The sequence below is a fragment of the Pseudophryne corroboree genome, chromosome 9 (genome assembly GCF_028390025.1).
Source record: "Pseudophryne corroboree isolate aPseCor3 chromosome 9, aPseCor3.hap2, whole genome shotgun sequence".
In the NCBI taxonomy this organism is placed as follows: domain Eukaryota; kingdom Metazoa; phylum Chordata; class Amphibia; order Anura; family Myobatrachidae; genus Pseudophryne; species Pseudophryne corroboree.
The window spans coordinates 404,379,787-404,401,246 of NC_086452.1; positions in this window are offsets into that span (position 1 = coordinate 404,379,787).

Sequence of the window (21,460 nt, forward strand, 5' to 3'; positions counted from 1 at the left end):
TGAAGTCCTTCTATGAAACATTATATTCCGGCCAATCTCCCCCCTCTGATGAACTCTCTCAACCTTGGTCCTTTCCACTCTTACCCCAAATCCCTTCCGAATTTCTCGTTTCTTTAACCAAACCCATTACCCTGGAAGAAGTTCGTTCAACTATCAAACATTTGAAACCTAATAAAGCTCCAGGTCCGGATGGCTACTCTAACGAGTTCTATAAACTACTAATTGACAAAATTGATAAACACCTGTTGGCATTGTTCAACTCAATAATTTTATCAAACTCCATTCCCCTATATTTTAATAGTGCCACAATCAAAGTTCTTCTGAAACCAGGACGAGACCCCTCCCTTCCAAGCTCCTACCGCCCAATATCTCTGCTAAATTCAGACTATAAAATTTTTACGAAAATATTAGCAGACCGTCTAAAATTTTCCCTCCCTCACATAATTCATCCAGACCAATCCGGGTTTATCTGGGGCCGCCATTCTGTGACAAATGTCCGTAAAGTACTTTCCGTAATACAACACTTAAAATTACACCCTACATCATTAGATAACATTGTATTGGCCCTAGATGCAGAAAAGGCCTTTGACCTATTGGAATGGTCACACCTTTTTAGATCCATGCGACTTTTTGGTTATCCCTCAACTTTTATTGCGATTCTTCAATCCCTTTACGCCTCTCCATCCTCACAGCTTTACTGTAATGGATACTTATCTGCTCCCTTCACAATTTCTCGAGGTACCCGTCAGGGCTGTCCCCTTTCTCCTCTACTCTTCGCCATTGCCATTGAACCAATGGCAATCTCTATCAGAAACTCCCCAGACATTCATGGCATCCAAATCGGAAATATCCCATTAAAACTTGCTTTATATGCGGATGATCTTTTACTTTTTCTGTCTAACCCTTCTACTTCTATACCTAATTTATTTTCACTTATTGCTAACTTTGGCGCTCAGGCAGGGTTTAAGATAAATATGAATAAGTCGGAAATCCTACAATTAGAAGGCCCTAGCTTCATCACTCAAATTCCCTCAGATCCTCCTCTCTCATCTTTACTCAAAACAGAAATCAAATATTTAGGCTTACGTATTCCATCAGATCTCTCCTCTCTATATAAACTAAACTTTACTTCGACCCTCGGCAAAATTTCCTCACTATATGACTCATGGCTAAATCTCCCACTATCTGTCATAGGAAGAATAGCAGTAGTTAAAAGCATAATTTTTCCTAAAATTTTCTACATGTTACAAATGCTACCAATTGGTCTTTCTATTTCTGATTTGAAACGATTTGATCAGATCACCTCTCGATTTATATGGCAAAACAAACGCCCCCGAATTGCTATACACAAATTACAAACTCACAAATCCCACGGAGGTATGTCCCTTCCAAACCTAAAGCTATATACTTTAGCGACCCATTTCAGATATATTTCAGACTGGCTTCTTGCTAACTCTACTTACACCTCATCTTCGTTAGACTCTGCCCTTTTCAGTCCGTACTCTCCAAGTGCCCTTCTTCACTCCAAAAAATCCGAAATACCCTCTAATATTTTGCACCATATAATGTTTCAGGACACTTATTCGTCTTGGATCACCATCAATACAAAATTAACAAGAAACCCGTCTTCTTCCCCTTATAACACACTTTGGGGTAATCCATCATTCCAACCTTCGCTATCCAACCCTATTTTTCACACTTGGAGAGATAAAGGCCTTTCACTTACATCACAGGTTTTTGACCCAGGAGGCCAAATACTGGCTTTCTCTACTCTTCAATCTCAGTTCTCCCTACATACCTCTAACTTCTTCATGTACTTACAATCGCGGCACTACGTCTTTTCTCTAGATCCAAAAACTAGATACCTAAACTCAATTGACCCCATTAACTCACTGTTACGACTATTAAATTCTTCCCCCTATCGTATTAAATTTATTTATACTCTATTGTTACCATCCTCCAACACAAAATCATGGCAATCTCTGACATTAACTTGGCAAAACGATATCCAAGACATTGACTCCCCTTCGATTCTCACTAAACACAACTCTAAAATCATGAAATACCTGAAATCCTCCTACTTACAGGAAGTCCATTGGAAAACAATAAATAGAGCTTACATATCCCCCGCTCAAAGAAGTCATATGATCCCAGATACATCAGGCTCCTGTCTTAAATGTCATTATTATCATGCTAATTTTTTCCATTGTTTCTGGGATTGTGGGAAAATAAAACGCTTCTGGAATAAAATAATTGCATACCTAAACTCTTTATTCTCCACTCATTTATTCCCTGACCCTTTAGCCTGTCTATGTGCAAATTTTAAGAACTGGCTTCCTAACAGAGATCTCTCCCCCTATATTCCGTTGCTAGCTACCATTGTAACACTTGCAAAGAAAATTATTCTTACTCATTGGATCACCTCCTCCTCTCCCTCCTTGCAAGAACTGAAGTTGAAACTCCTACAGCTACTTTATTTTGATAGAAACAGTACCTTTCCCGATGTGGATAGACATGTGGACAAATTTTATGCTAAATGGTCCCCATTCATACATTCTTTAGACACGCCCACCCGAGACAGAATTATGAAAGTGTTCGAAAATACAGACTGGCATCATTTACGTATTATTGCAAAATCCTAATTCCACTCAACATTGGTCTTCTAACTAATACTGTTTAGACGATTGCAAACCATTCCAAACCTCTCCTGACGATAGAGATCGGACCCTCCTCCCTCCTCCCCTCCCTCCTCCTTCCCTCCCCCACCCATTCATTGTTTTCCTCTCTTTTCTTAATTTTTTCCTTTTCTTTTATCCTTTCAAAACTATTTCTTGTTATATGTCATCGTCCTAGTTTTACATGGACAAGCATTATCAGGTCCTTAATTTGTAATCCAGTCTGCACTACTTCTGTTGCTGTCTCCCTTCAAATTATTACATAGTACTTGGATCCGTTTTTCTTGTTAAAAATACCCGTACTGCTAAGTATGTATTTGACGATGTATCTTTTGATTGTTGGCTTCTTTATCTACAAACAATAAAAAATTGTATTTAAAAAAAAGGTTAGATTTGTCTACACTGGAAAAGAGACGACTGAGAGGGGACATTATTAATATTTATAAATACATAAAGGGACAATACAAGGATTTATCAAACGATTTGTTTACCAAAAAAACACTACATAGGACACGAGGACACCCCCTGAGGTTAGAGGAGAAAAAATTCCATTCTCAACGGAGAAAAGGGTTCTTCACAGTAAGAGCAGTAAGGATTAGTAATTCTCTGCCAGAGAAGGTAGTAATGGTGGACTCAATCAATAAGTTAAAAAATGGATTAGATAAATTCCTAGCGGAAAAAAAAATATCCAGGGATACAGCATTTAATTAACAACATTAAAAAAAAAATTATAATATAGGTTGAACTCGATGGACATTTGTCTTTTTTCAACCTCAACAACTATGGAACTATGGAACTATGGAACTATGGAACCTTTACCACTAGGTCTGTCCCTGCAATCAAAGAAATGTGAATAACGACCTAAAAGGAAAGCTATAAAGAGCAATGTTTTATGTCGTGTTTCACTTTCCTTTTAAATAGAGCCCATAGCCAGGCCAATAAAGTTCCAGTGGAGAAAAGTCAATAGAGCATGACAGCTGTAACTCCATAGTACTGTGGGAGTAATTGAGACCTGATCGCTGCTGTGCATTTTTGCTCAGCGGCGATCGGGTCTGAACTCTCCATGCGTATGCCCTGTACAGAGTCGGACTAGGGCATGAAAGGCCCACCGGGGGGAATGCAGTGATAGGGTCCCATATTTAAGGGTGTGGCCAGCCTACAAAGGGGGTGTGGCCAGCCTCCACAGACGCTTGAAATACACAATAGTCTAGTGCAGTGTAATGCGACATATCTACCATGTATAATACAAGTGCACAGTCTGAAACCTGATCCCTAGAGGAAGGAGTGGGCACTCAGGCAGTGGGGCCTACCGGTGGTTTCCCTGGTATCCCTGTGGGCCAGTCCAACCCTGGCCTTGCAATGCACAGGCACAGGGAGCGACGTGGAGCGATGGGATGTACGAAGAAAGCAATCGCACCAGCGATCGCAAGAAGATTGACAGAAATAGGCCGTTTGTGGGTGGCAACTGACCATTTCCAGGGAGTGTCCGGAGAAACGCAGGTGTGTCCAGCCATTTGGAGGGAGGGATTCTGACGTCAACTCCAGGCCCGATCATCGCTTGGCAAGAGTAACTCCTGGGCTGTGCAGAGACTGTACAAACTTTGGTTTGTGCAACTCTCTGCACATTCGATCACACCCCTGCACAGCAATTTCCCCCTCCCCCTGTAGGCGGCGATTACCTGGTCGCAGCAGCGCAAAAAACGCATGCTTGCGACCAGGTCTGAATTAGGCCCTGTATCTCTTCTGTATAGAACATGTATTCCTCCAGAAATTAAGCATAATTATTGCTTGTATGTATGTGGGCAGGCATACAGCATGTAAGAATGACATTTATTTGGATAATGATTACCAGAGCAATGACAGTTTACAGCCCCTGTAATTCTATCCCCTGAGGTCAGGTGTTTTGTATCCAGTTGCCCTTGGATACAGTGTCAGACTGGGGGGCATATCAATGGAATGTAGTGGTAGGGGCCCATGTGCAAGGGTAAGGGGCCTATGTTTAAGAATGTGACCAATCTCCAGGGGGTGTGGCCAGCCACCACATTTGTTTGCTAAATAGAATGCATGAGTTGGGCCCCTTGATATAGATATTTATATATATATATATATATATATATATATATATATATATATATATATAAAGGTTGAGTATCCCATATCCAAATATTCCGAAATACGGAATATTCCGAAATACGGACTTTTTTGAGTGAGATTGAGATAGTGAAACCTTTGTTTTTTGATGGCTCAATGTACACAAACTTTGTTTAATACACAAAGTTATTAAAAATATTGTATTAAATGACCTTCAGGCTGTGTGTATAAGGTGTATATGAAACATAAATGAATTGTGTGAATGCAGACACACTTTGTTTAATGCACAAAGTTATAAAAAATATTGGCTAAAATTACCTTCAGGCTGTGTGTATAAGGTGTATATGTAACATAAATGCATTTTGTGCTTAGATTTAGGTCCCATCACCATGATATCTCATTATGGTATGCAATTATTCCAAAATACGGAAAAATCCCATATCCAAAATACCTCTGGTCCCAAGCATTTTGGATAAGGGAGACTCAACCTGTATATATATATATATACAGGTTGAGTCTCCCTTATCCAAAATGCTTGGGACCAGAGGTATTTTGGATATGGGATTTTTCCGTATTTTGGAATAATTGCATACCATAATGAGATATCATGGTGATGGGACCTAAGTCTAAGCACAGAATGCATTTATTTTACATATACACCTTATACACACAGCCTGGAGGTCATTTTAGCCAATATTTTTTATAACTTTGTGTATTTCACAAAGTGTGTCTACATTCACACAATTCATGTATGTTTCATATACACCTTATACACACAGCCTGAAGGTTATTTAATACAATATTTTTAATAACTTTGTGTATTAAACAAAGTTTGTGTACATTGAGCCATCAAAAAACAAAGGTTTCACTATCTCACTCTCACTCAAAAAAGTCCGTATTTCGGAATATTCCGTATTTCGGAATATTTGGATATGGGATACTCAACCTGTATATATATATATATATATATATATACACACATATATATCAAGCTATATTCCGGCACTCACCCCTGAATGTGACATGTAGTACGATAATACCGGTGCCCTCAGTTTCACACTGCTGGACGGCAGTGTTATTTACACAAATTCACCCTGCTGCGGCACTCAGGAAAGAAAAACAATGAGGCAGGAGTACCTATATATCCCTAGAAGAGGAAGTGTGACCCCAGGCAGTGGGGCTCTCTGGGTGTTTCACCTGTACCCCCTTGGGCCAGTCCAACCCTGTTTGGAATTGGATATGTCCACAGCGATGAGCTGGAAGTTAATTAAAGAAGGAAACAGCACTACATTTACCTGAACCCTCTGGCACTCTTTCTTCATTTGATCCCACAAATGAAGATGAAGTATCATCACTCTTCTCATCCTGCTTCTCTACTACCTCTCCTCTTGATCCTTTACCCTCACAAATAAGTAAAGTTCTGTCTCTGGTGCTCATCCCTACCTTAACTAACATCTGTAATCTCTCTCTCTCTCTACTGGTATTTTTCCTTCACTCTTCAAGCATGCAGTGATTACTCCCATTTTAAAAAAACAAAATTCTGACCCTAATGCTATCTCAAACTACCGCCCTATCTCTCAGCTCCCTTGTCTTTCTAAGCTACTTGAGAGACTTGCCTACACTCGACTCACACACTTTCTTAACTCATACACTTTGTTGGACCCACTTCAGTCAGGCTTCCGTTCCCAACATTCCACAGAGACAGCACTGACTAAAGTGGTTAATGATTTGGTCACTACAAAGTCTAAAGGCCACTACTCACTACTTATTCTTCTAGATCTACCTGCTGCATTTGACACTGTAGACCACTCTCTTCTCATACAGACACTACAATCCCTAGGTCTTAAAGACACAGCCCTTTCTTGGTTCCTATCGTACCTATCTAATCGCTCCTTCAGTGTTCGCTTCTCTGAATCTACCTCCTCTTCGCTACCTCTTTCAGTTGGAGTACCGCAAGGCTCAGTCTTGGGTCCTCTGCTTTTCTCTATCTATACCTCATCTCTTGGTAAACTAATCAGCTCTTTTGGTTTTCAGTATCATCTGTACGCAGATGATACTCAAATCTACCTATCCTCCCCTGACTTGTCCCTATCTGTACTGGACCGTGTCACTGAATGCCTTTCTGCCATCTCATCCTGGATGACATCTCGCCACCTCAAACTTAATATTTCAAAGACAGAGTTAATTATATTTCCACCGGCCAATAGTAGGTACCAACCTGATATCTCTATCACTGTTGAAAACTCGACTATCTACCCTACCCCACAAGCTCGCTGCCTAGGTGTCATCTTTGACTCTGATCTGTCCTTTGTTCCCCACATTCAATCTGTCTCAAGATCATGTTACATGCATCTAAAAAACATATCCAATACGACCATACCTTACACAAGACACTGCTAAAACTCTAATCCACGCTCTCATTATCTCCCGCATTGATTATTGCAATAGTCTCCTAACTGGTCTTCCCAAAACGAGACTCTCACCACTACAATCCATTCTGAATGCAGCGGCGAGGCTTATCTTCCTCGCTAGACGTTCATCGTCTGCAGATCCACTCTGTCAGTCACTCCATTGGTTACCTGTACTCTACCGCATTCAATATAAAATACTTTTACTCACACACAAGGCCATTAACCAAACTACACCAACGTACATCACTTCGCTTATCACAAAATATCTCCCAACCCGACCTCTTCGCTCTTCACAAGACCTGCGTCTCTCATCCACACTCATTACTCGCTCCCACTCACGACTGCAGGACTTTCATCGGGCTGCACCCACTCTGTGAAATGCCCTACCACGCACAATAAGACTCTCCTCTAGTCTCCAAACCTTCAAGCGTTCCCTCAAAACTCACCTCTTTAGGCAAGCGTATCAAATTCCTGAACCACCCACATAACTTTCATAAACCTTCCTATCAAATTACATCCACTCTGTACAGTCCACACACATCCTCACATGTCTTCTCATTCTATGCAATAGATAGCACCTTTCCTTGTGTACATATGCCTATTTCCCTATAGATTGTAAGCTTGCGAGCAGGGCCTTCCTACCTCTATGACTGTTATCACCCAGTTTGTTATTGTTATTTCAAATTGTAATGCGCAACGGAATTTGCTGCGCTATATAAGAAACTGTTAATAAATAAATAATAAATAAATACATTAGACCTGTATGTACAGGAAATGTCTCTGCATCATTATAGATCAGTAGGTATGGATGTCGGCAACTTCAGATAAGCAAAGCTTGAGTTCCCTCAGCTGACCTGATACTTATCACACTTTTGTTGGATAAAGGTGACATACAGTAGAGCTGATATAGATGTATAGTGATGAGGGGGGAATTAACCTTCTAAAGGGGACAGGTAAATAATTTGCACGTCATACCCAACCATCCTCTAGATTTCATGTGATAGAATGCTTTAGATAAATGACCAGGGGCTAGATGCGCCATGGCTTGGAGAGTGATAAAATGGAGAGAAAAAATACCAGCCAATCACCTCATAACTGCCATGTTACTGGATGTGTTTGAAAAATGACAGGAGCTGATTGGCTGGCACTTTCTCTCAATTTTATCACTCTCCAAGCGATGACGCATCTAGCCCATATTCTGATCACTTTTTTCACCTAAAGCTTATGTACAAAGCGTCCCACTCTGCAGCATTTGGAATACCATAAATATACTTACAGTATTTAAGTTTTAACTGTGATATAAAAACATATTACCTCTCACATAACACATTTCCTTGTGCTGAGGAAAATAAATGTTTTCATTTTACAGAATCTTAATGAGCCTTGGTTCTAGATGGGATTGTGCTTTATAAGTAAGTACAGAAAATATTTAACTCAAATTTCATTTTCAGCTAGCCTTGCTCGCTTGGAATATGACTGTAGAATAAATTAAAAAGTAATGATATGTGAATTAGATTTCCTCATCAATGCAATGACTGATTAATTGGAGAAAGTAAAAGTCCCAATTCTCATACACTCCACTTCCCAGGAGATTTCTCCTCTAACGCAGTCATTACTATGAGGTTGATTTAGCTTTCATTTTCTTAATATTCTCGGTGAAAAGGGGCATAGAAAAACTCCAATACATTTAATTTTTATTAGGTGTGTTTATTACCATCTATTTTCTGGAGCTTATGGAGATGATAAAAAGCCCTTTCTTAAGCAAAATACATGTAAGAATCGCAAAATAAAGCACACTTTGAACAACCTACAGTATATTGATTTTTTTAACTATCTTCACAGAAACTATTTCAAATATGAGATGACTTAATTGAAATCACATAGATGTTAAAAGAAGGACACATTATGAGTTGGCCAGACGAAATTGTTCTCTTCACACCAAATTTAAATCCAAGACCCTGACTGATCATAGACACAACACTAATTATTTTTTAATTCCCTTAAATAATTATCCTACATTAGCGGTGCTTGGAGAGTGTACGGATGAGTCACCACTATTAACTGGAACCTCTTTCTCTGTCTCCTGAGTCCACTTTCTTCCTGATAGAGGCTAAGATCACAAGCGCTATAGACATCATTATCATAATATAAAAACAGACCATGAAGGAACTAAAGTAACCTTGATTCCCCTCTCAGGTATCACAGACAAGTTTGTTTGAGAGCGGTGCAATCCAGCACTTTCTCCTGCTCCTCTCTTGAAGCTGGGCAGCCACCTTTTTTTATTAAGATGGTCACTGCAAACCTTTATTATGCATGTGCGACCCTGCTCCACTGCCCCTCCATCTTAGTGAGACTGTTATGCTGGCCAAACATTAGGACAACTTGCATTAGATGCAAGTTGTCTCATCGCCCCCGCACGTCAGCTCGCCGGCATACGATAGATTGAAAGGTGGGGTTTTTTAGGATCCGCAATGGACCCCTACCCAGATTGACTGATCATACTGTACGTGCAGCATATATGATCATGTGATACGACATGTGACCCGTAGGGCCACACATCGCATCACAATCACACCTAAAACATGCACGAGTTGCATGCGATGGGTCAAATAATGCACTGATATCGTGTATTCATACACGATATAAACCTTCTGTATGGCTGACATTATTGTATGTTGTACTGCATGGAAGTGCCGCATATGTTCCTCTGGGGAAGTAGTAACTGCAGACATCACCGCTACAGCTATCAATTTCTCCTCTTCCTGTCAGGACCCTAAGCAGCCAGCCAGGGCCGGATTAAGCCTTGGGGGTGCCCGGGGCACTTAAGACAGGGAGGCCCCAGTGAAAGGTGGGGGATGTATATTAGATTGTGCATACCTCCCAACATGTCCCATTTCAGGAGGGCCAAAATGCTCTATATCTGGACTTTCCTCTAAATATATGATTGATGTCACCTGTGTTGAACTATTTAATTGCTTCGAAAGGTATTTCAACACAGGTGTTTGCAATCAGAAATAAAGAAGGAAGTTCAGGTAGAAAGCATTTTGTCCCTCCGGGAATTGGTCATGGTGGGAGGTATAGATTGTGTATATTAAATTTAAACCAATGGTGTATATAAGTTTTAAACTAATAGTTTAATGACTGGGTACTGTTTATACAGTAGCTCCACCTAATTGAAAGACAACTATTTTATAACATTTTCTTGTAGTGGAACAAAGACAACTTAAACAACCTTAAAATACACATAGAAAAATTAAATAATTTATCTTGTCACTTGCAATATTAGCAGCAGCCTCTGTACTACTTACACACCGGAACAGGACTCAGGAGGACTCTCTGTGCGTGTCTCTATAGCTAGACCCAAATGGTTTAGTTGCATAAAAGTTTACACAGGACTCAAGACACCCTGGTAGAGAGAGGAGAAGCTGGAATCCTTGTGTTACTTACAGCTCTCTCCAACCTCCTATCTCTCCACTGGTCAGAAAGCTCTGTCGGTAGCTCATGAAACATGATATTCCTGTATATCTGCCTGCACAGCATACTATCCTGCTCTCATTCTGACTCTCACATTAAGAGGGAAAGCTAGTGATATCAGTGTGCTTTGGCTGGGGGGCCCTGACAAAGGGGGACCCGGGGTACAGTATGCCCTGCATCCCCCCCTTAATCTGGCTATGCAGCCAGCTAGAATCCACAAGGGGTGTAAGTTTATCCCAGTCAACAGCAGGCAAGTTAAAGTTTTGTACTGACCCCATTAGAAAAATGGGAAAACAAATATAGCATGTGTGACTTCCCACCAGACTCGGAAACCAGAACAAGGCAAAATGTCATCATCCCGCTGTTGGATTATCACAGGTTTTGGATTCCATATAACGAGCCGTGCATCGCCACCATTTTCACTCTGGAGTTGGAGAGTGAGGGAGACAGACCTCTGTCTCTCTCTGTGGGTGGTGATGTCGGGTGGGGTCAGTGTGTGCTCTGTAGGGGTGCTGTCCTGTCACTGTGGTGTACCTGTGCTGGCCCTGTCTTGTATGTTGTTAAAATTCAGGGGTGCAGTGAAAAGAAATGTACACTGGCCCTGTGTTCTATGCTGTAAAAATTCAGGGGTGCAGTGAAAATAAATGTACACTGTCCCTGTCTGGTATGCTATAAAAATTCAGGGGTGCTGCTGTAAAAATAAATGTACACTGGTCCTGTCTTGTATGCTGTAAAAATTCAGGGGTGCAATGAAAATAAATGTACACTGGCCTTGTCTTTTATGGTGTAAAAATTTGGGGGTGCAGCGAAAAAAAATGTACACTGACCCTGTCTTGTATGCTGTAAAAATTCAGGGGTGCTGTTGTTAAACTAATTGTACACTGGCCCTGTCTTGTTTGTTGTAAAAATTCAGGGGTGCAGTGAAAGTAAATGTACACTAGCCCTGCCTTTGATGCTGTAAAAAATTCAGGAGTGCAGTGAAAATTATTATACACTGGCCCTGTCTTGTATGCTGTAAAAACTCATGGGTGCAGTGAAAATAAATGTACTTTGGCCCTGTCTTGTATGCTGTAAAAATTCAGGGGTGCTGTTGTTAAAATAAAAGTACACTGGCCCTGTCTTGTATGCTGTTAAAAACACAGGGTGCTGTTGTCAAAATAAATGTACACGCCCTGTTTTGTATGCTGTAAAAATTCAGGTGTGCAGTGAAAAAAAGTACACTGGCCCTGTCCTGTATGCTGTAAAAATACAGGGGTGCTGTTGTTAAAATAAAAGTACACTGGCCCTGTCTTGTGTGTTGTAAAAACACAGGGGTGCTGTGAATATAAAGGGGTGCTGGCCCTGTCTTGTATGCTGAAAAATTGCAAGGGTGTTGTGAAAATATAGGGGTGCTGGCACTGTACTGTATGCTGTAAAAATACAATGGTGCTGTGAAAATAAATCTACACTGGCCCTGTCCTGTATGCTGTAAAAATACAGGGGAGCTGTGAATATAAAGGGGTGCTGGCCCTGTCGTGTATGCTGTAAAATTACAGGGGTGTTGTGAAAATACAGGGGTGCCTGCACTATCCTGTATGCTGTAAAAATACAGGGGTGCTGTGAAAATAAATGTACACTGGCTCTGTCTTGTATGCTGTAAAAATTCAGGGGTGCTGTGAAAATAAAGGAGCACTGTTCTGTGTGTTGTAATAATAAAGGGGTGCTGTCCTATGAAATGGAGAAATAAAAATTTGGAGGAAAAATTATTGAAAGATCAGGAACCGCTTCCAGTTTCTAGTACTAGTGCTGAAGCTGCTGCTGTCACCAGTCATGACATTAACAATGCAATTCCATCAACGTCATCTGCGAAGGCCTATGTCCAATGTCAAAGAGGGAATGTAAAATCCAAGAAGCAAAAAATTAAGAACCACAAAAAAAAAGAAATTATCTGATAAGAAATGTAAAATTGACAATATGCCATTCACGACATGAAAAGGCAATGAAAGGCTAAGGCCTTGGCATATGTTCATGACTGGTGGTAAAAAAATAAAGCTTGTTAAAGCACAGGAAAAAACAACTGTGCGTTCAGAGATAGCATAAATCCCCAAGGAGAGTCCAAGTGTGTCCATGGTTGCGATGTCTACACCTGACCTTCACAGCACTATATGAAAGAGGAGGCTCCTACCACCATTTGCACACACTCTGCAAGTGCTAAGAGGAGCACCACCAGTACAGTTGCTGATATTGAGATTGAGGAACTCACTGTAGAAGTACACCAGGATGAGGAGGACAATGGTGTAGCTGGCGCTGAGGAGGAAATTGACAATGAGGATTCTGATGGTGATGTGGTTTGCTTAAATAACGCACCAGTGGAGACAGTTGTTGGCCATGGGATGAAAAAGCCCATTGTCATGCCTGGGTAAAACACCAAAAAAGCCACCTCTTTGGTGGGGTATTATTTCTCCACAAATCCAAACAACATGTGTCAAGCCATGTGTTGCCTTTGTCAATCCATAATAAGTAGGGGTAAGGATGTTAACCACCTAGGAACATCCTCCTTTAAACGTCACCTGCAGCACATTCATCATAAGTCATTGTCAACTTTGGGTCAAATACTTCGGGTAATAGTGTAAGCAGTCCACTGACTCCTAAATGATGTGGTTTGTTTGAATATTATTTCTCTGTGAGGATGTAAACACTGAAGGGGGAGAATCTGAGAATGAGGACGACATCTTGCCACTGTAGAGCCAGTTTGCGCAAGGAGAGTTTAATTGCTTATTTTTTGGTGGGGGCGCAAACAAAGTAATCATTTCAACCACAGTCATGTGGCAGACCCTGTTGCTGAAATCATTGGTTTGTTAAAGTGTGTATGTCCTGTTTATACAACATAAGGGTGATTGGGAGGGCCCAAGGACAATTCCATCTTGCACATCTTTTCTTTGCCACATCATTCCAGGGGTGCTGCCATATATGGGGTGCTGCCTGTCTGCCCTATCAGTCCAGGGGTGCTGCTCCACTGCCGTTTAATTCCAGGGCTGCTGTTGCCTGTCTGCTGTGCAATTCTCCAGGGGTGCTGCCTATGCTGTATAAATCCAGGGGTGCTCCCATATAATTCCAGGGGTGCTGCTGTACTTTATCCTAGGTTTAAATTAAACTTAGAGCAGAACATGAAACAAGCTTCAACATCACAATGAGATCTGTGAAAACATAGCCGCAGTGGAAATTTTGACGAAGTGTTTTCCAATGAGACCACATTTTGGCCCAAGTCAGTCAGACTCGGAAGAGACAGAATCATAATCCAGCGCAACTGCCGGAGAGGTAAAAAAAGATATTTTCTGCCGGAGCATTAGAGAGAGGTTCTTCTCAATTATTTCATGTTAGGGACTCACTCAAATAATTTTATTTATTATTATTGTTCCACATTTTGGGATTATGTATTTAGAAGATGCGCATTTATTGTACAGGGTTCTTTTCCTAAGGGCTGCGTAGATGGGCCAGAAGCTCCTGTGAGGCACAAAAAGTTACTAAATAAGGCCAAGTATGGAGTCTCATGTTGTCTTACAGCCAGGAAAATGTCTGGCTTGCCAGGCTGAGGCATACTGTGGACACAGAGGTTAGCATTCCTCCCACTGTCCTACTTATAGTATGAAATTAGTTTGGACTGTAGAGTGGTAAGGTTCACTAGGGCAGGGGCTCAATAGCAAACATTTCACTGCACAGTCTTGCATAGTACTGTACTGAACCAACCTGAACTCAACTTACCCCATCTCGGGCTGCTGTGGGGGCTCGGAAGGGGCTGCTTTATTTAAAAATAAAATATGAATAAAATAAACAAGACACACAGGTATGCACACATGCGTGTGACGGGGACAAACAGGTATGCTCAAATGCATGTAACTGGGAGCTGTGAAAAATGAAAATAAGGCATCTGCCACAAAATATGTAAATAAAAATGCATTAAAAGATGGAAAAAAAGAAACCCACAAGATTTTCACACAATAAGTCTCCAGACTCCATGGAAGGGAAAATATCCAATCTTGATCCTGTGGTATACACCAGTTTATTTGCATCCCAGTATTAAACCCGAGATTATCTTAATCCGTGAAAATGGAAAAGTGGGTAGAAATTCGGAGGCTTTGGCCCCTAGTTTTTCAGTAATGTGGTAATTATATATTTGTTTGGTTGAAGATCTTTCCATTCCACATCAATATAGGAGTGGATGTAAGAGCCTGTGTGTTGTTCCTGATTGCGTGTGCCTCTCTAATTTTTAAGCACCGTCTTGACACCGTCCTCTTGCCTCTTCTCATAATGTGAAAAGTCATCAAATATGAAGGTGGTATGTTTGTAGCCAGCTATGATTCGTAGGACTTGGCGATCTTTTTCCAGGGGGGGCACCTGTTGCTGAAATGATGGGTTTATGAAACTGTGCATGTCCTGTTTAAACAACATAAGGGTGGGTGGGAAGGCCCAAAAACAATACTGTGAGGTGTGAGGTGTTCAGAATAGACTGGAAATGAGTGGAAATGAATGTTATTGAGGTTAAGAATACTGTAGGATCAAGAATACCCCCAAATTATGTGATTTTAGCTGTTTTTATGTTTTCAAAATAATCCAGATCCAAAACCAAAACCCGAAATGGTGGTTTTGGCAAAAACCAATTCAGATCCAAAACATGAACAGATATTCAGATCCAAAACCAAAACACCAAACCTGAAAAGAGACTGCCGCCCATCTCTAATATATATATATATATATATATATATATATATATATATATTCTGTGACTTCCACACATAGCCAAATCTCTCCCAGGATTTATTCTGAGACTTACTGAGTAAGTTACGTCATTTATATCTCTGTGATTATCAAACCAGCTACATAATTCCTGAATTTTATTTTCCCATGGATCAACATTTGAACTAGAAATAGTCTTCACTATAAGAGTTGGATACCACACCTTAGGCAGTTTACAAAAACGCCGACATATGGTTGTCAAACACTCCTAAGAGACTATAATTAATAGTTTCCCCAGGTGACTCTATAAGGAATTATGTCATATTAGTTTTAAGGTAGTTTGTAAAAAACACCAATTTTAACAGAATACACTCCTTAGAGGGATCAGCATTTAAGTTCCAATTAGGAGCCTCGATATAAGAGCTCCATCCACTAAGCTTTGATATAGGAGATTCTGATTAACTCTACACTTGAGGTAGTTTGCAAAAGACACCAATTTTAACAGAATACACTTTCAAGTGGGATTATCATTCAAGCTCCAATTAGGAGCCCCAATATAAGAGTTCCATCTACTAAGTCTCGATATAGGAGATTCTGATCAACTTCACATTTGGGGTCATGACCCTCTGTATATAAACTCATCAAGAGCAAATTAGTTCTTTTTTCATATTTGCCACCCCCGATGAAGTCGATAAGACGAAACGCGTTGGGTTTGTCAGTCAGAAAATCGCAACCTAATTTGTGAAGATACTCCCTTTCGAGCTCACACCTTGTAAAAGGTGAGGGAGTATCTAAAGTCCATCTAACAAACGTGTTCGTTGTATATTTTTTTGGTTGGACTTATTGACACAATTTTAATTTTGAACTGTAAAAAAATGTATATGTTCAAATGTATGTTATTAAAACAACTTTTTACTAATTGGCCTGTTGGCCTCTTGTTTGGGTGACTATTTGGTGAGGGGTGACTGTTACAGGTCCCCAGAGTTAAACATCCTCCAGTCTACATTCCTATGAACATTAGAAGAATTGTGTAATTACGTTTCACTTTAGCGCACTTGGGAATTTTTGTGTTTTTCCTTGTATGCTTTTGAGGTCTCCCAACAAAGATCTCTCCCGTTGTGCTGCTCCCAGGTTGGCGCGAGATAAAGATACTATTGTGTTTATATATATATATATATATATATATATATATACCTCCTATATAATTGCCCAGATCTGTCACTCTGTGACTGTGTGGCTAATGCTGGGCGTGGCTAGGAGCTCTCATTGGGTTAGCAGAAGGTCTGTCACACCCAGTCCAAAGCTGATTGGGCGAGAAACGCCCTTCCACATAGGTTACATCCAATGGGAGGCTCTGTCCTTTGGCTGCTGTGTGCTGTGTGTTCCCAGAGCAGGATTAACAGTGGTTCTGATGGAGCTGCAGCTCCAGCTCCATACCGCAAAATAGGCCCACTGCATCTGTAGCAACATAGGGGGTAATTCAGAGTTGATCGCTAGCTGCATTCGTTCGCTGTGCAGTGATGAGGCAAAAAAAGGCACTTATGCGCATGCGTATGTGACACAATGCGCACGTGCGTCGTACAATTGCAACAAACAATGGGGTATATTTACTAAGCTCCCGATTTTGACCGAGATGCCGTTTTTTCTTCAAAGTGTCATCTCGGTTAATCTCGGTCATTTACTAAACACTAATCACGGCAGTGATGAGGGCATTCGTAATTTTTTGCTAGTTCAGGTAAAAAATTACGAATGAATACACCATCGGTCAAATTACGCCTGTTTAGATATGAATCTCGGTCATTTACTAAGAAGTGCAAAGCAAAAAAACACAAAACACTGCCGTGAAAAATTACAACTCGTAAAAAAGTCCTAAAAAAAACAGACCTGCTTTTTTTTTCCGTGATTTGAGATGCATGCAGGGATCCATGAGATCCGTGCATGTATATTAGTGGGAAGGGGTGGGAAAGTGCTTATTTTTGCCCAAAAAATTGCGTGGGGTCCCCCCTCCTAAGCATAACCAGCCTCGGGCTCTTTGAGCCGATCCTGGTTGCAGAAATATGGGGAAAAAAATGACAGGGGTTCCCCCATATTTAAGCAACCAGCATCGGGCTCTGCGCCTGGTCCTGGTCCCAAAAATACGGGGGACAAAAAGAGTAGGGGTCCCCCGTATTTTTAAAACCAGCACCGGGCTCCACTAGCTGGACAGATAATGCCACAGCCGGGGGTCACTTTTATACAGCGCCCTGCGGCCGTGGCATCAAAAATCCAACTAGTCACCCCTGGCCGGGGTACCCTGGGGGAGTGGGGACCCCTTCAATCAAGGGGTCCCCCCCCCCCAGCCACCCAAGGGCCAGGGGTGAAGCCCGAGGCTGTCCCCCCCCATCCAATGGGCTGCGGATGGGGAGGCTGATAGCCATTTGTGATAATGAAAAGATATTGTTTTTAGTAGCAGTACTACAAGTCCCAGCAAGCCTCCCCCGCATGCTGGTACTTGGAGAACCACAAGTACCAGCATGCGGCGGAAAAACGGGCCCGCTGGTACCTGTAGTACTACCACTAAAAAAATACCCAAAAAAACACAAGACACACACACCGTGAAAGTATAATTTTATTACATACATACACACATACATACATACTTACCTTATGTTCTCACGCAGGTCGGTCCTCTTCTCCAGTAGAATCCAAGGGCTACCTGTTGAAGAAATTCTACTCACCAGATCCATGGGTCCAGGCTCCTCGGCAAATCCAGGGTTAATCCACGTACTTGAATAAATAAAAAAAAACGGTGTCCCGACCACGAACTGAAAGGGGACCCATGTTTGCACATGGGTCACCTTCCCACGAATGCCAGAAACCCACTTTGACTTCTGTCTAAGTGGGTTTCTTCAGCCAATCAGGGAGTGCCACGTTGTAGCACTCTCCTGATCAGCTGTGTGCTGCTGTCCTCACTGACAGGCGGCACACGGCAGTGTTACAATGTAGCGCCTATGCGCTCCATTGTAACCAATGCTGGGAACTTTCTGCTCAGCGGTGACGTCACTTTAGGTCAACCGCAGGGCAGAAAGTTCCCATCATTGGTTACAATGTAGCGCATAGGCGCTACATTGTAACACTGCCGTGTGCTGCCTGTCAGTGAGGACAGGAGCACACAGCTGATCAGGAGAGTGCTACAACGTGGCACTCCCTGATTGGCTGAAGAAACCCACTTAGTCAGAAGGCAAAGTGGGTTTCTGGCATTCGTGGAAAGGTGACCCATGTGCAAACATGGGTCACCTTTCAGTTCGAGGTCGGGCAACCGTTTTTTTGTTTTATTCAAGTACGTGGATTATCCCTGGATTTCCCGAGGAGCCTGGACCACTGGATCTGGTGAGTAGAATTTCTTCAACAGGTAGCCCTTGGATTCTACTGGAGAAGAGGACCGACCTGCGTGAGAACATAAGGTAAGTATGTATGTATGTGTGTATGTATGTAATAAAATTATACTTTCACGGTGTGTGTGTCTTGTGTTTTTTTGGGTATTTTTTTAGTGGTAGTACTACAGGTACCAGCGGGCCCGTTTTTCCGCCGCATGCTGGTACTTGTGGTTCTCCAAGTACCAGCATGCGGGGGAGGCTTGCTGGGACTTGTAGTACTGCTACTAAAAACAATATCTTTTCATTATCACAAATGGCTATCAGCCTCCCCATCCGCAGCCCATTGGATGGGGGGGGGACAGCCTCGGGCTTCACCCCTGGCCCTTGGGTGGCTGGGGGGGGGGGACCCCTTGATTGAAGGGGTCCCCACTCCCCCAGGGTACCCCGGCCAGGGGTGACTAGTTGGATTTTTGATGCCACGGCCGCAGGTCACTGTATAAAAGTGACCCCCGGCTGTGGCATTATCTGTCCAGCTAGTGGAGCCCGGTGCTGGTTTTAAAAATACGGGGGACCCCTACTCTTTTTGTCCCCCGTATTTTTGGAACCAGGACCAGGCGCAGAGCCCGATGCTGGTTGCTTAAATATGGGGGAACCCCTGTCAATTTTGTCCCCATATTTCTGCAACCAGGATCGGCTCAAAGAGCCCGAGGCTGGTTATGCTTAGGAGGGGGGACCCCACGCATTTTTTTTTGGGGATTTTACATTGTTTAATTAAAAAAAAAAAAAATAAGAACCCCAGCACGGATCACACAGATCCGGCCGAGATTGATTGTAAAAAAAAAACGGCAGTGTTTTGCTAATCACTGCCGTAAAAATAGGTAAAAAAAAACGAATGACATCGACATCGGAAGAAAAGAAAAACCCGAATACGACAGCTTAGTAAATCCATCGTAATCAATTCAAAAAGTTGCAGTTTTACACTGTCGATGTCATTCGTGATTGAACTTTGACCTTTTTTCGGAAATTACGAATCTTAGTAAATTTACCCCAATGTAGTTTCACACAAGGTCTATCAAAGCTTTTCATTCGCACTGCTGGCCGCAGAGTGATTGACAGGAAGAGGGCGATTCTGGGTGTCAACTGACCATTTTCAGGGAGTGTTCGGAAAAACGCAGGCGTGGCTGGGCGAACGCAGGGTGTGTTCGTGACGTCAAAACAGGAACTGAACAGTCTGAAGTGATCGCAAGCGCTGAGTAGGTCTGGAGCTACTCTAAAACTGCACAAAAATATTTTGCCACCGCTCTGCGATCCTTTCGTTCGCACTTCTGCTAAGCTAAAATACACTCCCAGTGGGAGGTGGGAGGCGGCATAGCGTTTGCACGGCTGCTAAAAACTGCTAGCGAGCGATCAATTCGGAATGACCACCATACCCTCCAACAATTTACACATAAAAATCGCTACAAATACAAAAAGGGGGCATGGCCACGGGTACAGTGGCGTGGCCATGACCCTTTTCCTATACTTTCAATGGAAGCTGGGGAGCCAAAAATCGGTACAGACCATAAAAAAAAGGTACTGTACCTGCCAAAAAGTTACAGCTGGAGGGTATGCCACTGCATCTGCAGCAAGTCTCTGTGCTGTAGATAGGGAAAAAAAAAACCTTTTACTGCAGCGTCCTATGGGGGTCATTCTGACCTGATCGCTCGCTGCAGTTCATCGCAGTGCAATGATCAGGTCAGAACTGCACAAGCGCCGGCACCTCAGTGCGCCAGCACATGGCTGACAGTTGACCGCTGTCGTTGCCTAGCAATCACCTCTGCCTGATTGACAGGCAGAGGCAGACGCTGTGCGGCAGGGGGCAGCACAGTGGCTTTTGCCCACCATTTTGTGGCCGCGGTCTGGCCAATGCAAGCGTGGCCAGACCGTGAGGTGGGCGGGCCGCAGCGCCTGAGTGACGTCACACATAGCCGCTGCGATCCAGGCAGCGACGAGTAACTCCCGGCCAGCCGCAGGAGCTGCGCTGGTTGAGAGCTACTCTTCAATTCCAAAAGCATTGCCGCTGTGTGATGCTTTTGTACTTGTGCAGGGGGGCCGGCCTGACATGCGGGCTGGACTAGCCCTTTGCTGAGCGTCCCCCCGCATATCAGTGTAAGTGATCGTAGCTGTGCTAAATTTAGCACGATCAGTTCGGAATGACCCCCTATGTCCTGCTGCCAGTCCGCCTGCCCCCTCCGGTATCAATAATCCCCATTCCATAGCCGCGGCGCACGTGGAACAAAAGCTGCTGCGGCCACCGGCATAGATGTGTATGAAAGCGGCGCAGTGAAAGGCTTTCATAGCCCTCCCAGCGCTGCATACTCTCTGAGCCCGGAGCCTCCTCGGCGAGTGATGTCACAGAAGTGCCTCCCCACCACAGCCGCGCCAACAGATCCCCAGACGCCCTGACTCCGCAACACAGCACCTGGCCGGCCTGGAATCCCCGAGATGGCTAATGTAATGGATAGAGTGGGTGATATCATGGAGGGTAATGTCTGGACGCTGACACTGACACTGCACAGCACTCTCACCTTTTGCATTGATTCAGCGTGTCAGTCAGTTCTGCCAGTCAGTCACTATTGTTAGCACCGGTGTCCCAATGCGTCGCATTACAGGAAAATATATGCACTAAATAAACTACAGCTCCCAGCAACCCTTAGCGCCGAAGCATTCAGGCACTAAGGGCTGCTGGGAGCTGTTGTTT